Raw genomic sequence first — 13,964 nt, 5'->3', positions numbered from 1 at the left:
ACCAAATTATGGGCATTGATATTTGAATTTGTTCACAAGATTTGCTTAAAATGAATACTGGTAGCACTGGCTTTTGTATCGTCAAGGATATCGGCCGAAAAACAACTGGGCAGTATTAGTTGAGCTGTCACGTCCTGTCCTAGAGTTATACTAGTAGATCTGTTATCCATTAAAATTACCTATCTAGATTTTAAATTAGCTGCCTCCACCCCTTTATTACAGCAATCAGTAATAGCAACAATAAGCTTTCACTTTTTTTGAAGATCCACAACACGCGCGGTGACTTACTGATTTGAGTTGTCAATAAGACCTGTTGCAAATTGAGAGGCGTTGCCCTGCGTACTCACCATCAGGTACTTACTTTCAACATACAACTGGTAATCATTTCCTAACAGCCTATAATGAAAACATGGTAGATTGGATGTTGAAGTGAATATCTGAAGAGAATACTAAAGTAAGTAGTCTCAATTCAGGATTTTTTGAATAATTTCTAAAAAAATATCCTTGGTAATTCTCTTGGAACATCTGTGGTAAAACTACTGTGTAAATTTCTCAAAACATTTCAGGAGGTTTTCCTGAAGTATTCTTAGGAGAAATCAGCATTGAACTGTACGGCACAAACTGATAGAATTGTTCAAAACTATCTTTGAAATCAATGTCTAATATTCAGATTTCCAATTTTTGACGAAATAGTGAAATTTCTTCAATTTGGTTGCGTTCCAGTATAATCCCAATATATTAAATATTTCGTTTGCAATTAGCTTTATAATACTATATTGATTGAACGGTACTACTTCAGCCAAGTGTCAAGCTCACAGCAATGCAAACAAAATCATATTGCACATATTCTTTCGTTGCACCTTATAAGGCAATAATCTCATCAGCTAATAAAAACTTGAGCAGTTAATATTTGCTCAGTCGGTACAGGTAAACAAATTGTGCAACGCAGTGTTTCCCAACCCTCATATTTTTTAGTTTCTTAATTGTTATAATTTTAAATATTACATTAATTTCTGATATCTAGGCGTTCTGTGTTGGGCAACACTATCATCCTAATTTGGTAATACTTATTTATGCTTTATTTACATTTAGTTAATCCTCATTTATTTCGCATTTTACACAGCTATTCAGCAAATTGATAGAGTAAAGTAGGGAAAACGTTCGACCTTAGTGGAACAATCGATATTTTGAGAAAAAAAAAACTATAAAAATTGAAAAAAAAAACTTTCTTCGTATTGGCTACAGCTATGCTTAACAAATTTGTGTCAAAATATTTACCCATTTTTAGTAATAACAGTTTTAAAATTAATTGTCTTAAACTTTTTCCCCAAGATTTTGAACCTAGTGTGGGGCAAAGGATCGCGGATAGAATGCAAAGCCATTCTGAAGGTGTCTGGGCCCGATTCCCGCTTATTCCAGAATTTTTATCGTAGGGTAAAGCACCGGTTTTGGCCAGCCTAAGAGAAAATGTCAATAACAATTCAATGGGAAGCCGTATTTATACTACAAATATGTCAAATGCAAGCTTTCAATCCATATTATGTGTGTAAAATATCAAAACTGAGCTAAAACCTTTTTTTTGCTTTGAAAATCCCATTGGTCAATATAGGCCAACGAAACCAGTTTCGGCCAGAGATTTTAATTCAGTTCCTAAATTGTCCAATTGCATTGATTTCTCATGAGAGTGGCCAATTTAGGAGTGCCCTGGCCAATTTAGGTGTATGGGAGTTAAAATTATAAGGAAAATGAATTTTTTTTCTTATGTTTTGAATCAATTTGGACGAGTAAATGAATGTAGCTCTATCATATGAATGTGATCTACTGAACACAAAAGGTTTCATGCTGATTGGCCATGTAAAACGGTGTATAATCCACTATGGCTACAACTGGCGTATGGCCAAAACCGGTGCTTCTACCCTAATGGAAATTGTTTGACTTCCCTGGACATGTCTGCCACACGATATACGATAGCGAAAACGACAAATTTGGCAAAGATAGCTCTCAGTTAATAACTGTGGAAGTGCTCATTGAACACTAAGCTGAGAAGCAAATTCTGTCCCAGTGAGCCAAGTGTGATGTCAAGAAGAAGAAGAAAAGAGTAAGAAAGATATGAGATATTTGATATTCATACTTTTTGAACTTTGAACCGCATTTATGAATATCCTTACAAAACTGTCCAAAACCCGAAAAGTTGGTTTTAGTGCACTGCTTGGGAGACGAATCATAAAAATGAAACTTTCTCATCATGTTTTCGAGTGCAAAACAATTTCGATAACGGCACGTTTACCGCCAATTGGGAGATTTGCGCCAATCTTCACCTGAATCTCAACTCAAAGATTGAAAAATACTGACGCAGTGTTCACGAGATGATGCCATTACTAGGTAATTCCACTTTCATATGATGCACTTAATACGAATAGTTAATCACCACGTTGCACGTAGCTAGATAAAACAAACAGTTCAACTTGATCCCCGGGTCAAACGGATTGATCGTGACCCCCCTCGTATACCTACGTATGGGACGATGTCTCCAGCATCAGTCATAAGAAAATCGTCTCTCGACTGTCAATGGATTATCATTGGCGCTCAACGCGTTTCACTTGAATCTGGAGTGTGTAGTAGGGGGGTTAAGGGCATAATGGACACATGTGGCGAACGCCTATTCTAAGATCATACTTTTGATACTAAACTTTTCAGCTATCTTTAGTTAGTTTCCATATTTTATGAGAGTATGACGTGTTGCATGATTTCATTGTGTTATACACTCCCGTGCAAAAGTTTCGGTTCACCCCCAAAAAACGTACCACATACATAAATCTAAATTATCAAATTATTATTATTCGTTCCAATGTTTTAACATTGGATATTCTACTCATAAGTACCAGGGAGGGAGCTTCAGAATCATTTTCAAAATTTAATTTTGAATTCTCTGCAGAGCTTTCTTCCTGGTATTACAACAGCTAGTCCATATTGGTACAGCATACAACATGGCTGGCCTAAAAATTTGTTTGAATATCAAAAGCTTGTTCTTAAGACAAACTTTTGATTTTCTATTAATAAGGGGATAGAGACATTTTACATATTTATTACATTTGGGCATTCAACCTCAATGTGATTTTTGAAAGTTAAATTCTTATCTAGCATGAGCCCTAGATACTTAGCTTCATCTGACCAATTTATTGGAACCCCTCTCATCGTGACAACATGTCTACTTGAAGGTTTCAAATAAAGAGCTTTTGGTTTATGTGGGAATATTATTAGTTGAGTTTTGGAAGCATTAGGAGAAATCTTCCATTTTTGCAAGTATGAAGAAAAAATATCCAAACTTTTTTGCAATCGACTACAGATGACACGCAGACTTCTTCCTTTGGCGGAGAGGCCTGTGTCATCCGCAAACAGGGATTTTTGACATCCCTGAGGTAACTCAGGTAAGTCAGATGTGAAAATATTGTATAATATTGGTCCCAAAATGCTGCCTTGAGGAACACCAGCTCTTACAGAAAGTCTTTCAGACCTGGAGTTCTGATAATTAACCCGAAGTTTACGATTTGACAGATAACTTTGAATTATTCTAACAAAGTATGTTGGAAAATTAAAGTTTTTTATTTTACGATCAAACCTTCATGCCTAACACTGTCGAATGCTTTTTCTATGTCTAGAAGAGCAAGACCAGTAGAATAGCCTTCAGATTTGTTGGAACGGATCAAATTTGTTACACGTAAAAGTTGATGAGTGGTCGAATGTCCATGTCAGAATCAAAACTTTTCATTGGCAGAAATTGAATTTTCGTTGATGTGGACAGGGACGAAAATACTCAATCTACCATCGCCTACATTGATACTTGCTGGGTAGAACTTCGTTGATTTTTATTTGTTTTTATCCTCACCTTGCCAACACAACAAAGATTGGCAAAGCGCTTGCGCAAGATTGTCAGTTTCCTTTTAACCTGCTGCTACTTAATCGCTTTTTGATAGTCGGAAACAAAAAATGATATTCATTCTAACCAGCTTGACTTTTTTACATTCCGCTTCGGGAAGTTGTAATTTTTGCACGAGGCACACTAAAGACGCGTCAATATAATCCATTCCGTGCATCGGATCCTTCATTACTCGTATAGCAGCATATTTTTTAATTAATTTGAACCTCATTGATAATCAATTTTCTAAAACTGACACTCTTCTGCTTCTGATATTCGAAAACACCAACGACATACGGGCATCGTTGTTTGTTTTGCCCATCTACTTTTGTGCCATCTTCGTTGGTACAATCATATTGGTGGTGGTGCGGTTACTTTGATGGTGGCATAAATTCAGTGAATTGAGTATATTGAGCATGATTTTGTTCGTCCCTGGATGTGGACCATCATTCTGTTCAAAAAGTTTACTGATGGAGGGAAGCAAGCTGATTGGACGATAGCTGGAAGCTTCTGTAGGATTTTTGTTCGGTTTTAAAATTTGTACACTTTGGAATTTTTCCATTTGTTGGAAAAAAATTACGAATTATAACATCTGTTAAATATATCAACCAAGAATGATAAGCTACCCTCTGGAAGTTTCTTGATAAAGCCTGATTTGCTGCTGAACAGGAGTCGCTAAAGAAAATTCTCGCCGACTCCTTGCAGAAATTTTCTACAGCGACTCCCGTTTGAACTGACATTTCTTTTCAACTGCGTACTGCGATCAGAAAAAGGCGCTTCCTTGATCGATTCCTTGGAGGAATCTGCCATGCATCAAGATAGGCCAAGAAATTACTTGTCAGCAGCGAATTAGGCTTAAGGATGTAAAAAATCCCATAATAGTCAGGGGCTTCCATAGTTTTGAATTTTTGAATAATAATTATCAGTTTTTTCAATTCAGTCTCCCAGGAATTTTAGAAAACGTTCTCTTGATTGAGAATGCTTTTGAAATCCTGAGTGTCTTGATTTTCAATTTAATTAGTGATGGGAAGTATGCACTTCAATAGAAAATTGAGCGCCTATCTCGATGCGTGGGAAATTTCTTGCTAGATATGCTCAAGAAAAGCATTTTTCTTCGATCGCAGTACGAAAATTACTTCCGCAGAAATTGTTATAAACATTGAGCGGAACAGCATAACTAGCTTGAGTCCTAAATTAAAATGTGCGCTTTCAAACTGCATAGCAAGTTTTTGAGTTTTTTCGCAATTAGTTAATAATAATTTTAATCCGTATTGTTGTCACAAGTAAAAAAAATTTACTTCTTTTCTGCAATATGTTTTAGAAGAACTTCGCGAGCTTTAAGAGCTTCCGCCAAAAATGCAACAGTCTCCTTTCTTAACGATTTGGAAGGAATCCATGATTCCCCTAATGATGGAGTTCAAAATCTCCCGCCTAAACTCTCCAAATTTGGAACAACTGACCTCGATCGGCGGCACGCTTTGTTTCCTCACTTGAATCAAAGTGCCTGGGCTAGAGGCTGCTTCGATTTGATGTTCGGAAAATTTGTCTAAAGTATCGAACTGATTGCTCATTTCGATGCAATTATCAACATTATTCATTTCACTCATATGGAAGAAAATTCGCATACCGGAGAAACGTCCTTTCTTCCATTCTTGCCACGTTTAGTGACAGTTTTATGAAACTCTGTTGATCACAATCGACTTTATAGTTGTTGTACATGTAAGAATGTTTAAATACATCAATCGGATTGTGTGATCGAAGCAGTTTGACGGTCTGAAATGCCTGTAAATGTTTTCCATTTATCTCGAGAACATTAATTAGCTAAACCATAAGAGATGTTATGAGACAATTTATGAATCATTTATTTAAGATGTTTCTGGAAGAATAAGATTTTTTGTATGAAGCATAGAGACATTTTCTTTATTTTTTTTCTTCTCTAGAATTTGCGAAACCTCCAACAAAAAAATGTTATGGAATTGGGCTAGAAGTGACGTTAGTCACACTTTCGTACCACCTTTCCCATATGATGGACTAATTTTTGGATGTTCTTGAAAACATGATAATCAATCAATATATATCAAAACAAAAATTTATACACATTCTTTTATCCTAATAATTATATTTCTCATGTTCATTAGACACCTTTGTAGGTGATTTTTACAATAAATTCTGTACTCAAATGGATTGGTGTCAACTGCAATGATACCAAAAGGTAACTTGGTACTAGATTTCCATGTGTGTTCATTAGAGTGGTTCAAAAAATCGTTTTTGCTCCACACCGCTCATTCGATTCTAGATCAAATTTTGAGTGCCCTCCCAAAATTTGAACTCATTTGGATGAAAACTGAGACTGCACAAGTCCTTTGAAGTTTATATGGGAATTACTATGGGAAAAGCAAGCAATTCATTCAATCGGTCATAGTCTTTACCCATGTGCTCTTGGGGATTAGAGCTACATTGATACTGTGAGATACATTCATCAGCTACAACTTTGCTGAAGACCGTTTTCAAATCGGACGCCTCAGTAATTAGTTATTGATTTATATCCAGTCACAAATTCTTCAGCAGTGATCATTCAACTTCTGAACAGGCAACATTGCTGCGCCTGGCGCGAAATATAGCACGCACAAATCATGGCTACTATGTTTTACTGCATATATCCAGTGATGCCCGCAGAACAGCCCAATAATTATAGCCAGAGTTTTACAACTCATTCAAAAATTAATAACTAATTACTGGGGCGTCCGATTTAAAAACGGTCTTCGGCAAAGTTGTAGCTGACTATTGTATCACACAGTATCAACGTAGTTCTAATCCCCAAAAGCACATGGGCAAACACTATGACCGATTGAATGAACTGCTTGCTTTTCCCATAGTAATTTCCATATAAACTTCAAAGGGCTTGTGCAGTCTCAGTTTTCATCCGAATGAGCTCAAATTTTGGGAGGACACTCAGAATTTGATCTAGGATCGAATGAGCGGTGTGGAGCAAAAACGATTTTTTGAACCACTCTAGTGTTCATACCAATTATCAAAGTAACCCCAACGCCGAAAACCGACTTTCGATTACACGAAAAAATATAGATCCATGCAAAAAAAAAATCTTTATGCAATCCATCAACTGCAATCGATAGCTGGGATATCAGTACTCTCAGGTCAGTACTTGCTTTAAAAATATAAATTATAAATCTTTAAAACGTACTGCATAAATATTCAGATTTTTTTCCAAAAAAAACTATCAAACTTACCTCATTTTGCGGTACTCACAATTTCCTCAGGGATGAAACTGCTGAAACTACTGGGACCCATTTAACAAAACCTGTTTTGAAATTGCTATTTAGTGCATACATATTTCCAAAGAAATGTTCAGAGACAATTGCTGAAACATTTATTTTGTATAAGTTTCTTGGATTGTTGTCCAAGATTTCTAAATAAATTGCATACAAAAATAATATTCATATTTAGTAGACCACGAAATGAACAAAACTTTTCAAATAGCTTCGTCGAGAAACATAAAACAATTTAAGAAATATTTATCAAAGTAGTTCAAAAAATTATAATTAAAATTCAAAACTTATTTTTAGTTCTCAGAGAGATCAAAACACTACTTCAGTCAATTTCTCTAAGATATCCCTTGATACCTCTATAAAATTGGGAGCATGGAATTAATTGGTAAATTCTATCATCATTCAATTAAAGCTTTTTTTGAATGTTAATTACACGGGAAAAAATCTGTGGTAAAAAATACTATTTGACTACGCCCATTCTTAAAACTACCATTGAATTTCAGAGAAACTTACTATATTTGTAGTACATCCCATCCAGCTTTCTAATACATTTGGCAGAAATCATTTTCGCCAATCTAATTCCGACTACAGATATGGTAAAATCATGCGCATTTTTGGTCTGCTGAAAATTGTCGATGCGAGCGCTTAAGTTAACCCCTCAAAATGGTAGTTTTTACAGCTCATTGTTTTTGCGTGTAGGGTTCGTTTTTTTCGTAAAATTAAACTTATATCAGTGAGTGAGAAAAAGCTTTTGCACAAATGAAAATATTGCTCATGTTAAGAACGAAACCCGGTTTTAGGGCTATTCAATCTTGTTCTCATTTCATTGTTGATTAATTCTCTAAAAATCTATCTAGAATCTCTGTAAAATTGTACTTAAGAGGGGACGGACCTGGTGTAGTGGTTAGAACACACGCCTCTCACGCCGAGGACTTGGGATCGAATCCCATCCCCGAGATAGTCACTTATGACTCGTTAATAAAGATGAAAAAAAAAAATTGTACTTAAGACTTCATCATAATAAAAAAAAGACGCCATAAACTGATCCAACGCAATCCCACACTTTTATTGATGATTCCGCACTTATTGGGAGTCCAGTTTCCAATGCAATTTATAATAATAGGGGTATTCACTTAAAGTAGCGTAAACTGAGATATTGGTGATGAAACATTTCAGATGAAATATTCCTTTTCTGGCTCCAGACGATAAAAAATAAGACGTATATAATCTAGTTACCCAACCAAATATCAGGATTGTCAAAAGTTTGTTTATTTGAATTACGAACTTTTGTTCGCAGCGTTTCAACCAATAGGCAACCAAACATAGTAGAAGACCGTTCAACTTTTGCTTTACGGTACCCAGAGTTCTTCCCGGATCGTTCAACGAATTGTATCTACTGATGCCACAAGAACTCCAGATTCTACTTATTATCGCCAAATTATCGACTGCTTCAGAATAACTCCCTTTCCAAGTGAACCCAAATGGAAATTCTTATTTGTTTCAGAACCGAAAACAACGCGGTCTTGAACCCTCAAATATTAAAATTCAGAAGGTCTCTACCGACTAGAACCAAATTCGATGGCAAACAGTTGGAGTCATTGCGCGTTGCGTTCAGTTTGGTCGAGACTCAGACATAAGAATAAGACTTCTCGCATAACCTGTGATCTCGCCCTGAAGGCCATTGGTCGCCGAGTGTGCGGCTCCTTGTTTCTAAGCAAAATAATGGACCAGGCTGAAAACTACCACCACTTAGAGATAGTGGAGGATCTTCTCTTCATCGTGACATTGTTAAATAACATAGAAATCCACCCGTATGCTCAAGTTGCGGTTGCGGGCGGGATCACAAATTATGCTTTCTGTCACCAAATGGCAACTTTCGTTTCTTACTGTGACCATTCTACAAAACGAAAAATATCCGGCAATAATGTACCTTTTTCATTCAAAAGTATTTGTTCATCGTCCATGCTCACATACTAACATACTGTTTCCCCAGACATTTTCTAAAAAAAAAACTCAAATCTATGAGCAATCCTACTCGCATAACGTACCTATTTCATGGTAGTTGCTATGATGACAAACGCATTCTTGGATCGGTTGACTGTTGGATGGAATCTAGCAATCTCAACAACTTGAAATATTTCCTTAGCTGCTTACGCAATTTTTTGAAATATTTGAAATAACCAGTTTATTACCATATACGCAGGGATTTATGCTGTTAAGTGAATACCCCTAATAAAATTATATAAAAAGTTCTGCTAAGAATTGGATTCCTGCTGTTTTAATCCAAATGTAGCCGACTTTTACTGCAAATATCATCATTAAAGTCTTTTAAGTGATGAGATTATGAATCCAATTTCCTTATTTTAAGCTTTCTGCTGGTACACAAAAATAAATTCAAATTCACCATTGTAAATGGCTTCCTTCGGAAGGTTCGTATCTTTAAAGTTTCGATACAATATTTAATTTTTATTTAAAGCTGCTTCACCTTAACCTTGAATTGAAGAGCCTTAATCTAAACATTCTTTCGATTGTTTTTTTTTATAGATAGGGCTCAATGGTTAACAATTTCGACTATTGTAGAACACTTGGTTGAACAGTCCACCCAGGTAACAATTTCAAGCTGCTCAAACGCTTTTATAACTAGTCCAATTCAGCCTTTGTTTGAACAAAAGCTGTTTATAGCCTCCACATACTATTGTTCAGCTGTTAAACATTTTAATAACGTCATTTATATTTTTAGAACAGATGGCAACCATCGAAAGCTTAACAATCGCTTATTCATCCATTATTCAACAATAAACCAAAAAATAATAATTACAGGTTGCGGGCTTCATGAAATAATTCTCAAAGTAATTCCGAAGGCAGAATTTTATTTGATGAGTACTGTGGTACCGAGATCCGTGGCACACGCGTCTAACTCAAAGAATGAATAGCTGTGTTCGCTCGCTAGTTAGTCAGACCATCGATAGCATTAAGTTAATACTAATACACAAGTGGTACTTACCGAGTATCGTTGTATATACCTATAGCATGCGCTGTCCACCACATCCCCCTTTTTATAAAACAAAGACATTATTACTTATCACCGAGTCATAGCATATTTATTATAGTTCCTTACTCTTCAGAGTTAAACAAGATAATCAAATAAATGTTTTAATCCTATTATTTACCGGAATCATATCTGTTGGGTACTTGCCGCGATCTTTCTGATCGTCGGGGTGCTGCACTATTAGAATGATCACTTTCAGGAATCGCGACTTCATTAGTTGTCTCTGCTGATTCCGAAATCTTCTTCAGGTGTGAAACATTTCTTTCGTATGATTTTCCTGTTTCCAACGATTGAACTCTCACGTTAGAACCATTGCGTTCTACAACTAGAAACTTCTCCTTGAGGAAGTTTGTCGAGAGTTTATTTGTTTGAAGAAGATTTCGCATAAGTACAACATCGCCAGCCGTGATGTTACTTAGCGTTGCTCTACGATGTGCATCCTCTCGTTCTTTTCCCGCAAATTTTTGAATTTTATCACGATCAGCGTAATCAGTCGAAGGAACTGCTGTTGAAATGTCAGCCAGATCTGGGAGTTTTGAACGTATCTTGCGATTTTGAAGAAGCTCGTTTGGCGTCTTGCCGGTAGTCGAGTGAGGCGTATTGTTATACATCTCCAAGTATCGATCCATTTCTGTACGCCATGAACCATACAACGCGTTAGCTATCTTCAATCTCTTCAGAAGAGAACGGTTTTGGCGTTCAACTTCACCATTAGCTTGAGGCCAGTATGGTGACGTATGATTTAAAAAGATACCTTTTATCCGGCAGTATTCTTCAAATTCGGTAGCGACGAACTGTTTTGCGTTATCTAAAGTAATAGTACGCGGAATACCCCAAAGGCGGAAAATTTTGTCTAACCTTTTTATAGTTTCCTTAGCAGTGATGCTCGTCATAACCTCAAGATCAACATGTCTGCTAAAATAATCGACCACTACCAGAATGTACTCTCCAGATGGTAGTGGGCCAAGAAAATCGATAGCTATATCTACCCACGGTCTATCCGGTAACGGTCTGCGCTGCATTGGTTCTGGAGGATCCGGAACCTGTACCAATCGACATCCTTCACATTTTTCGCACACTTTCACCGTTTCTTGGTCCATATTTGGCCACCAACATCTATCTCGTAAACGCCTTTTCATACAAGATTGACCTGGGTGCCCTTCATGAGCAAGCATTAGCATTCGGCCTCTCAAAACCGATGGAATGACTAACTTCGACCCTCGAAGAACTAGATCATTAGCAAACGAAAATTCGGTACGAAACGCTGAATATGGTTTCAATTGCAAGGATGACCAATTATTGGACATAATAGCCTCTTTAACTGCCTGTAGTTCTCTATCATTCATAGTGGCCTCAGTCACCTCGGAAATGTCAATTGCTGCCGTCTCTTGGATTGATCGAATCGTACTCTCGATGTCTGCGTCATAATCTGACTCTTCTGATGCTTCGGATAGTTCAGCTAACGTTGTAGCAATCGACCGTCTAATGTATACGTCTGAGTCTTCCTGCCATGAATGATCTACTACATGAGACGCTAACCGAGACAAATCTGCGATATTTGACGAGCCTTTCCTATATATGACTCTGAACCTGAATGCTTGCAATCGCAGCAGCCAGCGTTCAATTCTAGCTGTTGGACGTGAATTTGGCGTGAACAAAACCTAAATGGAACCATCAATGGAAAAAAAAACTTTAATTCTTCCGACAACAAAATAAGATAAAAATTGAAAATACCTCCAGCGGTCGATGATCAGTTTCTAAAGTAAAGGATATTCCGATAAGGTAGATCTTGAACCTTTCAATACCCCAAACGATTCCTAGGGCCTCTTTCTCTATCGGAGGATACCGTTGCTCTGCTTCTGATAAACTACGCGATGCATAGCTGATTACTCGTGGCTGATTGTCTCTCAACTGGACCAAAACTGCCCCGAGACCTACTCCTGAAGCATCCGTCACTAGAATTGTTTCGTCCTTTGGATCGTAATATCCTAGATGTTTCACATTTGCAATCCGTTGCTTGAGTTTTTCGAAACAGTTCTTATGTTGCTGTAGCCATTGAAAATTATTCGAATTTTTCAAAAGCTCTCGAAGAGGTTGACTTTCAGTTGCCAAGTTGGGAATGAAGCGGGAAACGTAGGTGACAAGCCCAAGAAAACTGCGTAGCTCTTCCTTGTTCTGTGGTGATCGGCATTCTAACAGAGACTTCATCTTATCATCAGAAGGAAGCACGCCGTTCGCAGACAACATATGTCCATGAAAGCGAACTTCTGCTTGCTTAAACTTGCATTTATTGACGTTGAGTGATAAGCCATGTCTGTGTAGCACATCAAGCGTATGCTTTACCGCTTTGTCATGTTCCTCCTCTGTTAAACCCCATATTAAAATGTCGTCAATGAAAACCACTGTATAGGGACACTCTGCTAATATGCTTTCCATTAGGCTCTGGAAAAATTCTGGGGCGTAATTAACACCGAATAATAGACGAGTGTAGCGGTATAGTCCCCAGTTCGTTATGAACGTAGTGATGTCCCTACTATCTTCCGCTAGTTCAACCTGGTGGAAGGCCTGTTTGATGTCCAATGTCGTAAAGTATTTTGCTCCACTGAATCTCGATAGCATATCATCGAAAACGGGCAAAGGATGGTTCAATCGTTGGATAGCTTGATTTGCTCGCCTCATGTCAATGCACAATCGCAATTCACCATTATCTTTCAAAATCGGTACTAGGGGAGACACCCATGAAGCTGGTTTTGTAACACGTTCGATAATTCCCATTTGTAACAATTCATCTAGCTTCGACTTCACTCTACCAAGAATGGGAATCGGACAACGACGAAGAGGCTGAATCACGGGAGGAACTGAGTGATCGATAGGTAGAATTAACTGAAAATCTTTGATTTTTGGAAAATCTTTCGTTGCTTCCACTTGATTGACATTCTTCCCAAACGTGCTTGGCAGACCAACTTGCAAAAGACCTAGCTTTCTTGCGGTATTTTTCCCTAGCAACGACTGTTGACCGCCTTCAATGACGTAGAATGTTGCCTCTGTTGAAATTGTTTCGTTTCCATCTCTAACATCGAGGACCGCATCGAACACTTTTAGAAGGTGCAGGGGTACACGCCCATATGCGAGAAACCGCTTGGAATTGTCATGTCTCTCAGCTGCAAACTTAGCATCTTTCAATTTCAACAGATTCCATGTTGTATCATCGATTAGGTTGTACGTTGAACCAGAATCTATGAGCATTTCTATTTCTACTCCTCCTATGCGACATTTGATAAGTTCATCTTCTTCATCAGCGATATTGTAGACTGGCAACTTTTCCTCCTTAACCTCGTCAACGTTAAACATCTCAACATTTCTCACCATTCTCCCTCGCTTCGAATAGCTAGATTCACTTCCAAACCTATAAGGCGAATGATTCCGTTTTGTCACCTTATAAATAAACGAAGAAAAATGTTACAAAATAATGAAATAACACCTATTCGGAAAAAAATAATCTCTTACTGTTCGTCCATCCTTAGATTTACACATTGACTGAAAATGCCCTTTCATGTGACAACGATGACAAGTTTTATCCATAGCAGGACATTTTTCGCTTCCTCGATGTTGAAATCTACCGCAACGTGTACATCTTGCTTTATGCGCTAATATTCCACTATTCTTATAATATGGAATTTTTCGCTTATCCACCAGAAGACGATTAATATCC

Source organism: Aedes aegypti, chromosome 2, assembly GCF_002204515.2.
Source record: "Aedes aegypti strain LVP_AGWG chromosome 2, AaegL5.0 Primary Assembly, whole genome shotgun sequence".
NCBI lineage: Eukaryota > Metazoa > Arthropoda > Insecta > Diptera > Culicidae > Aedes > Aedes aegypti.
This window is presented reverse-complemented; position numbering follows the sequence as displayed.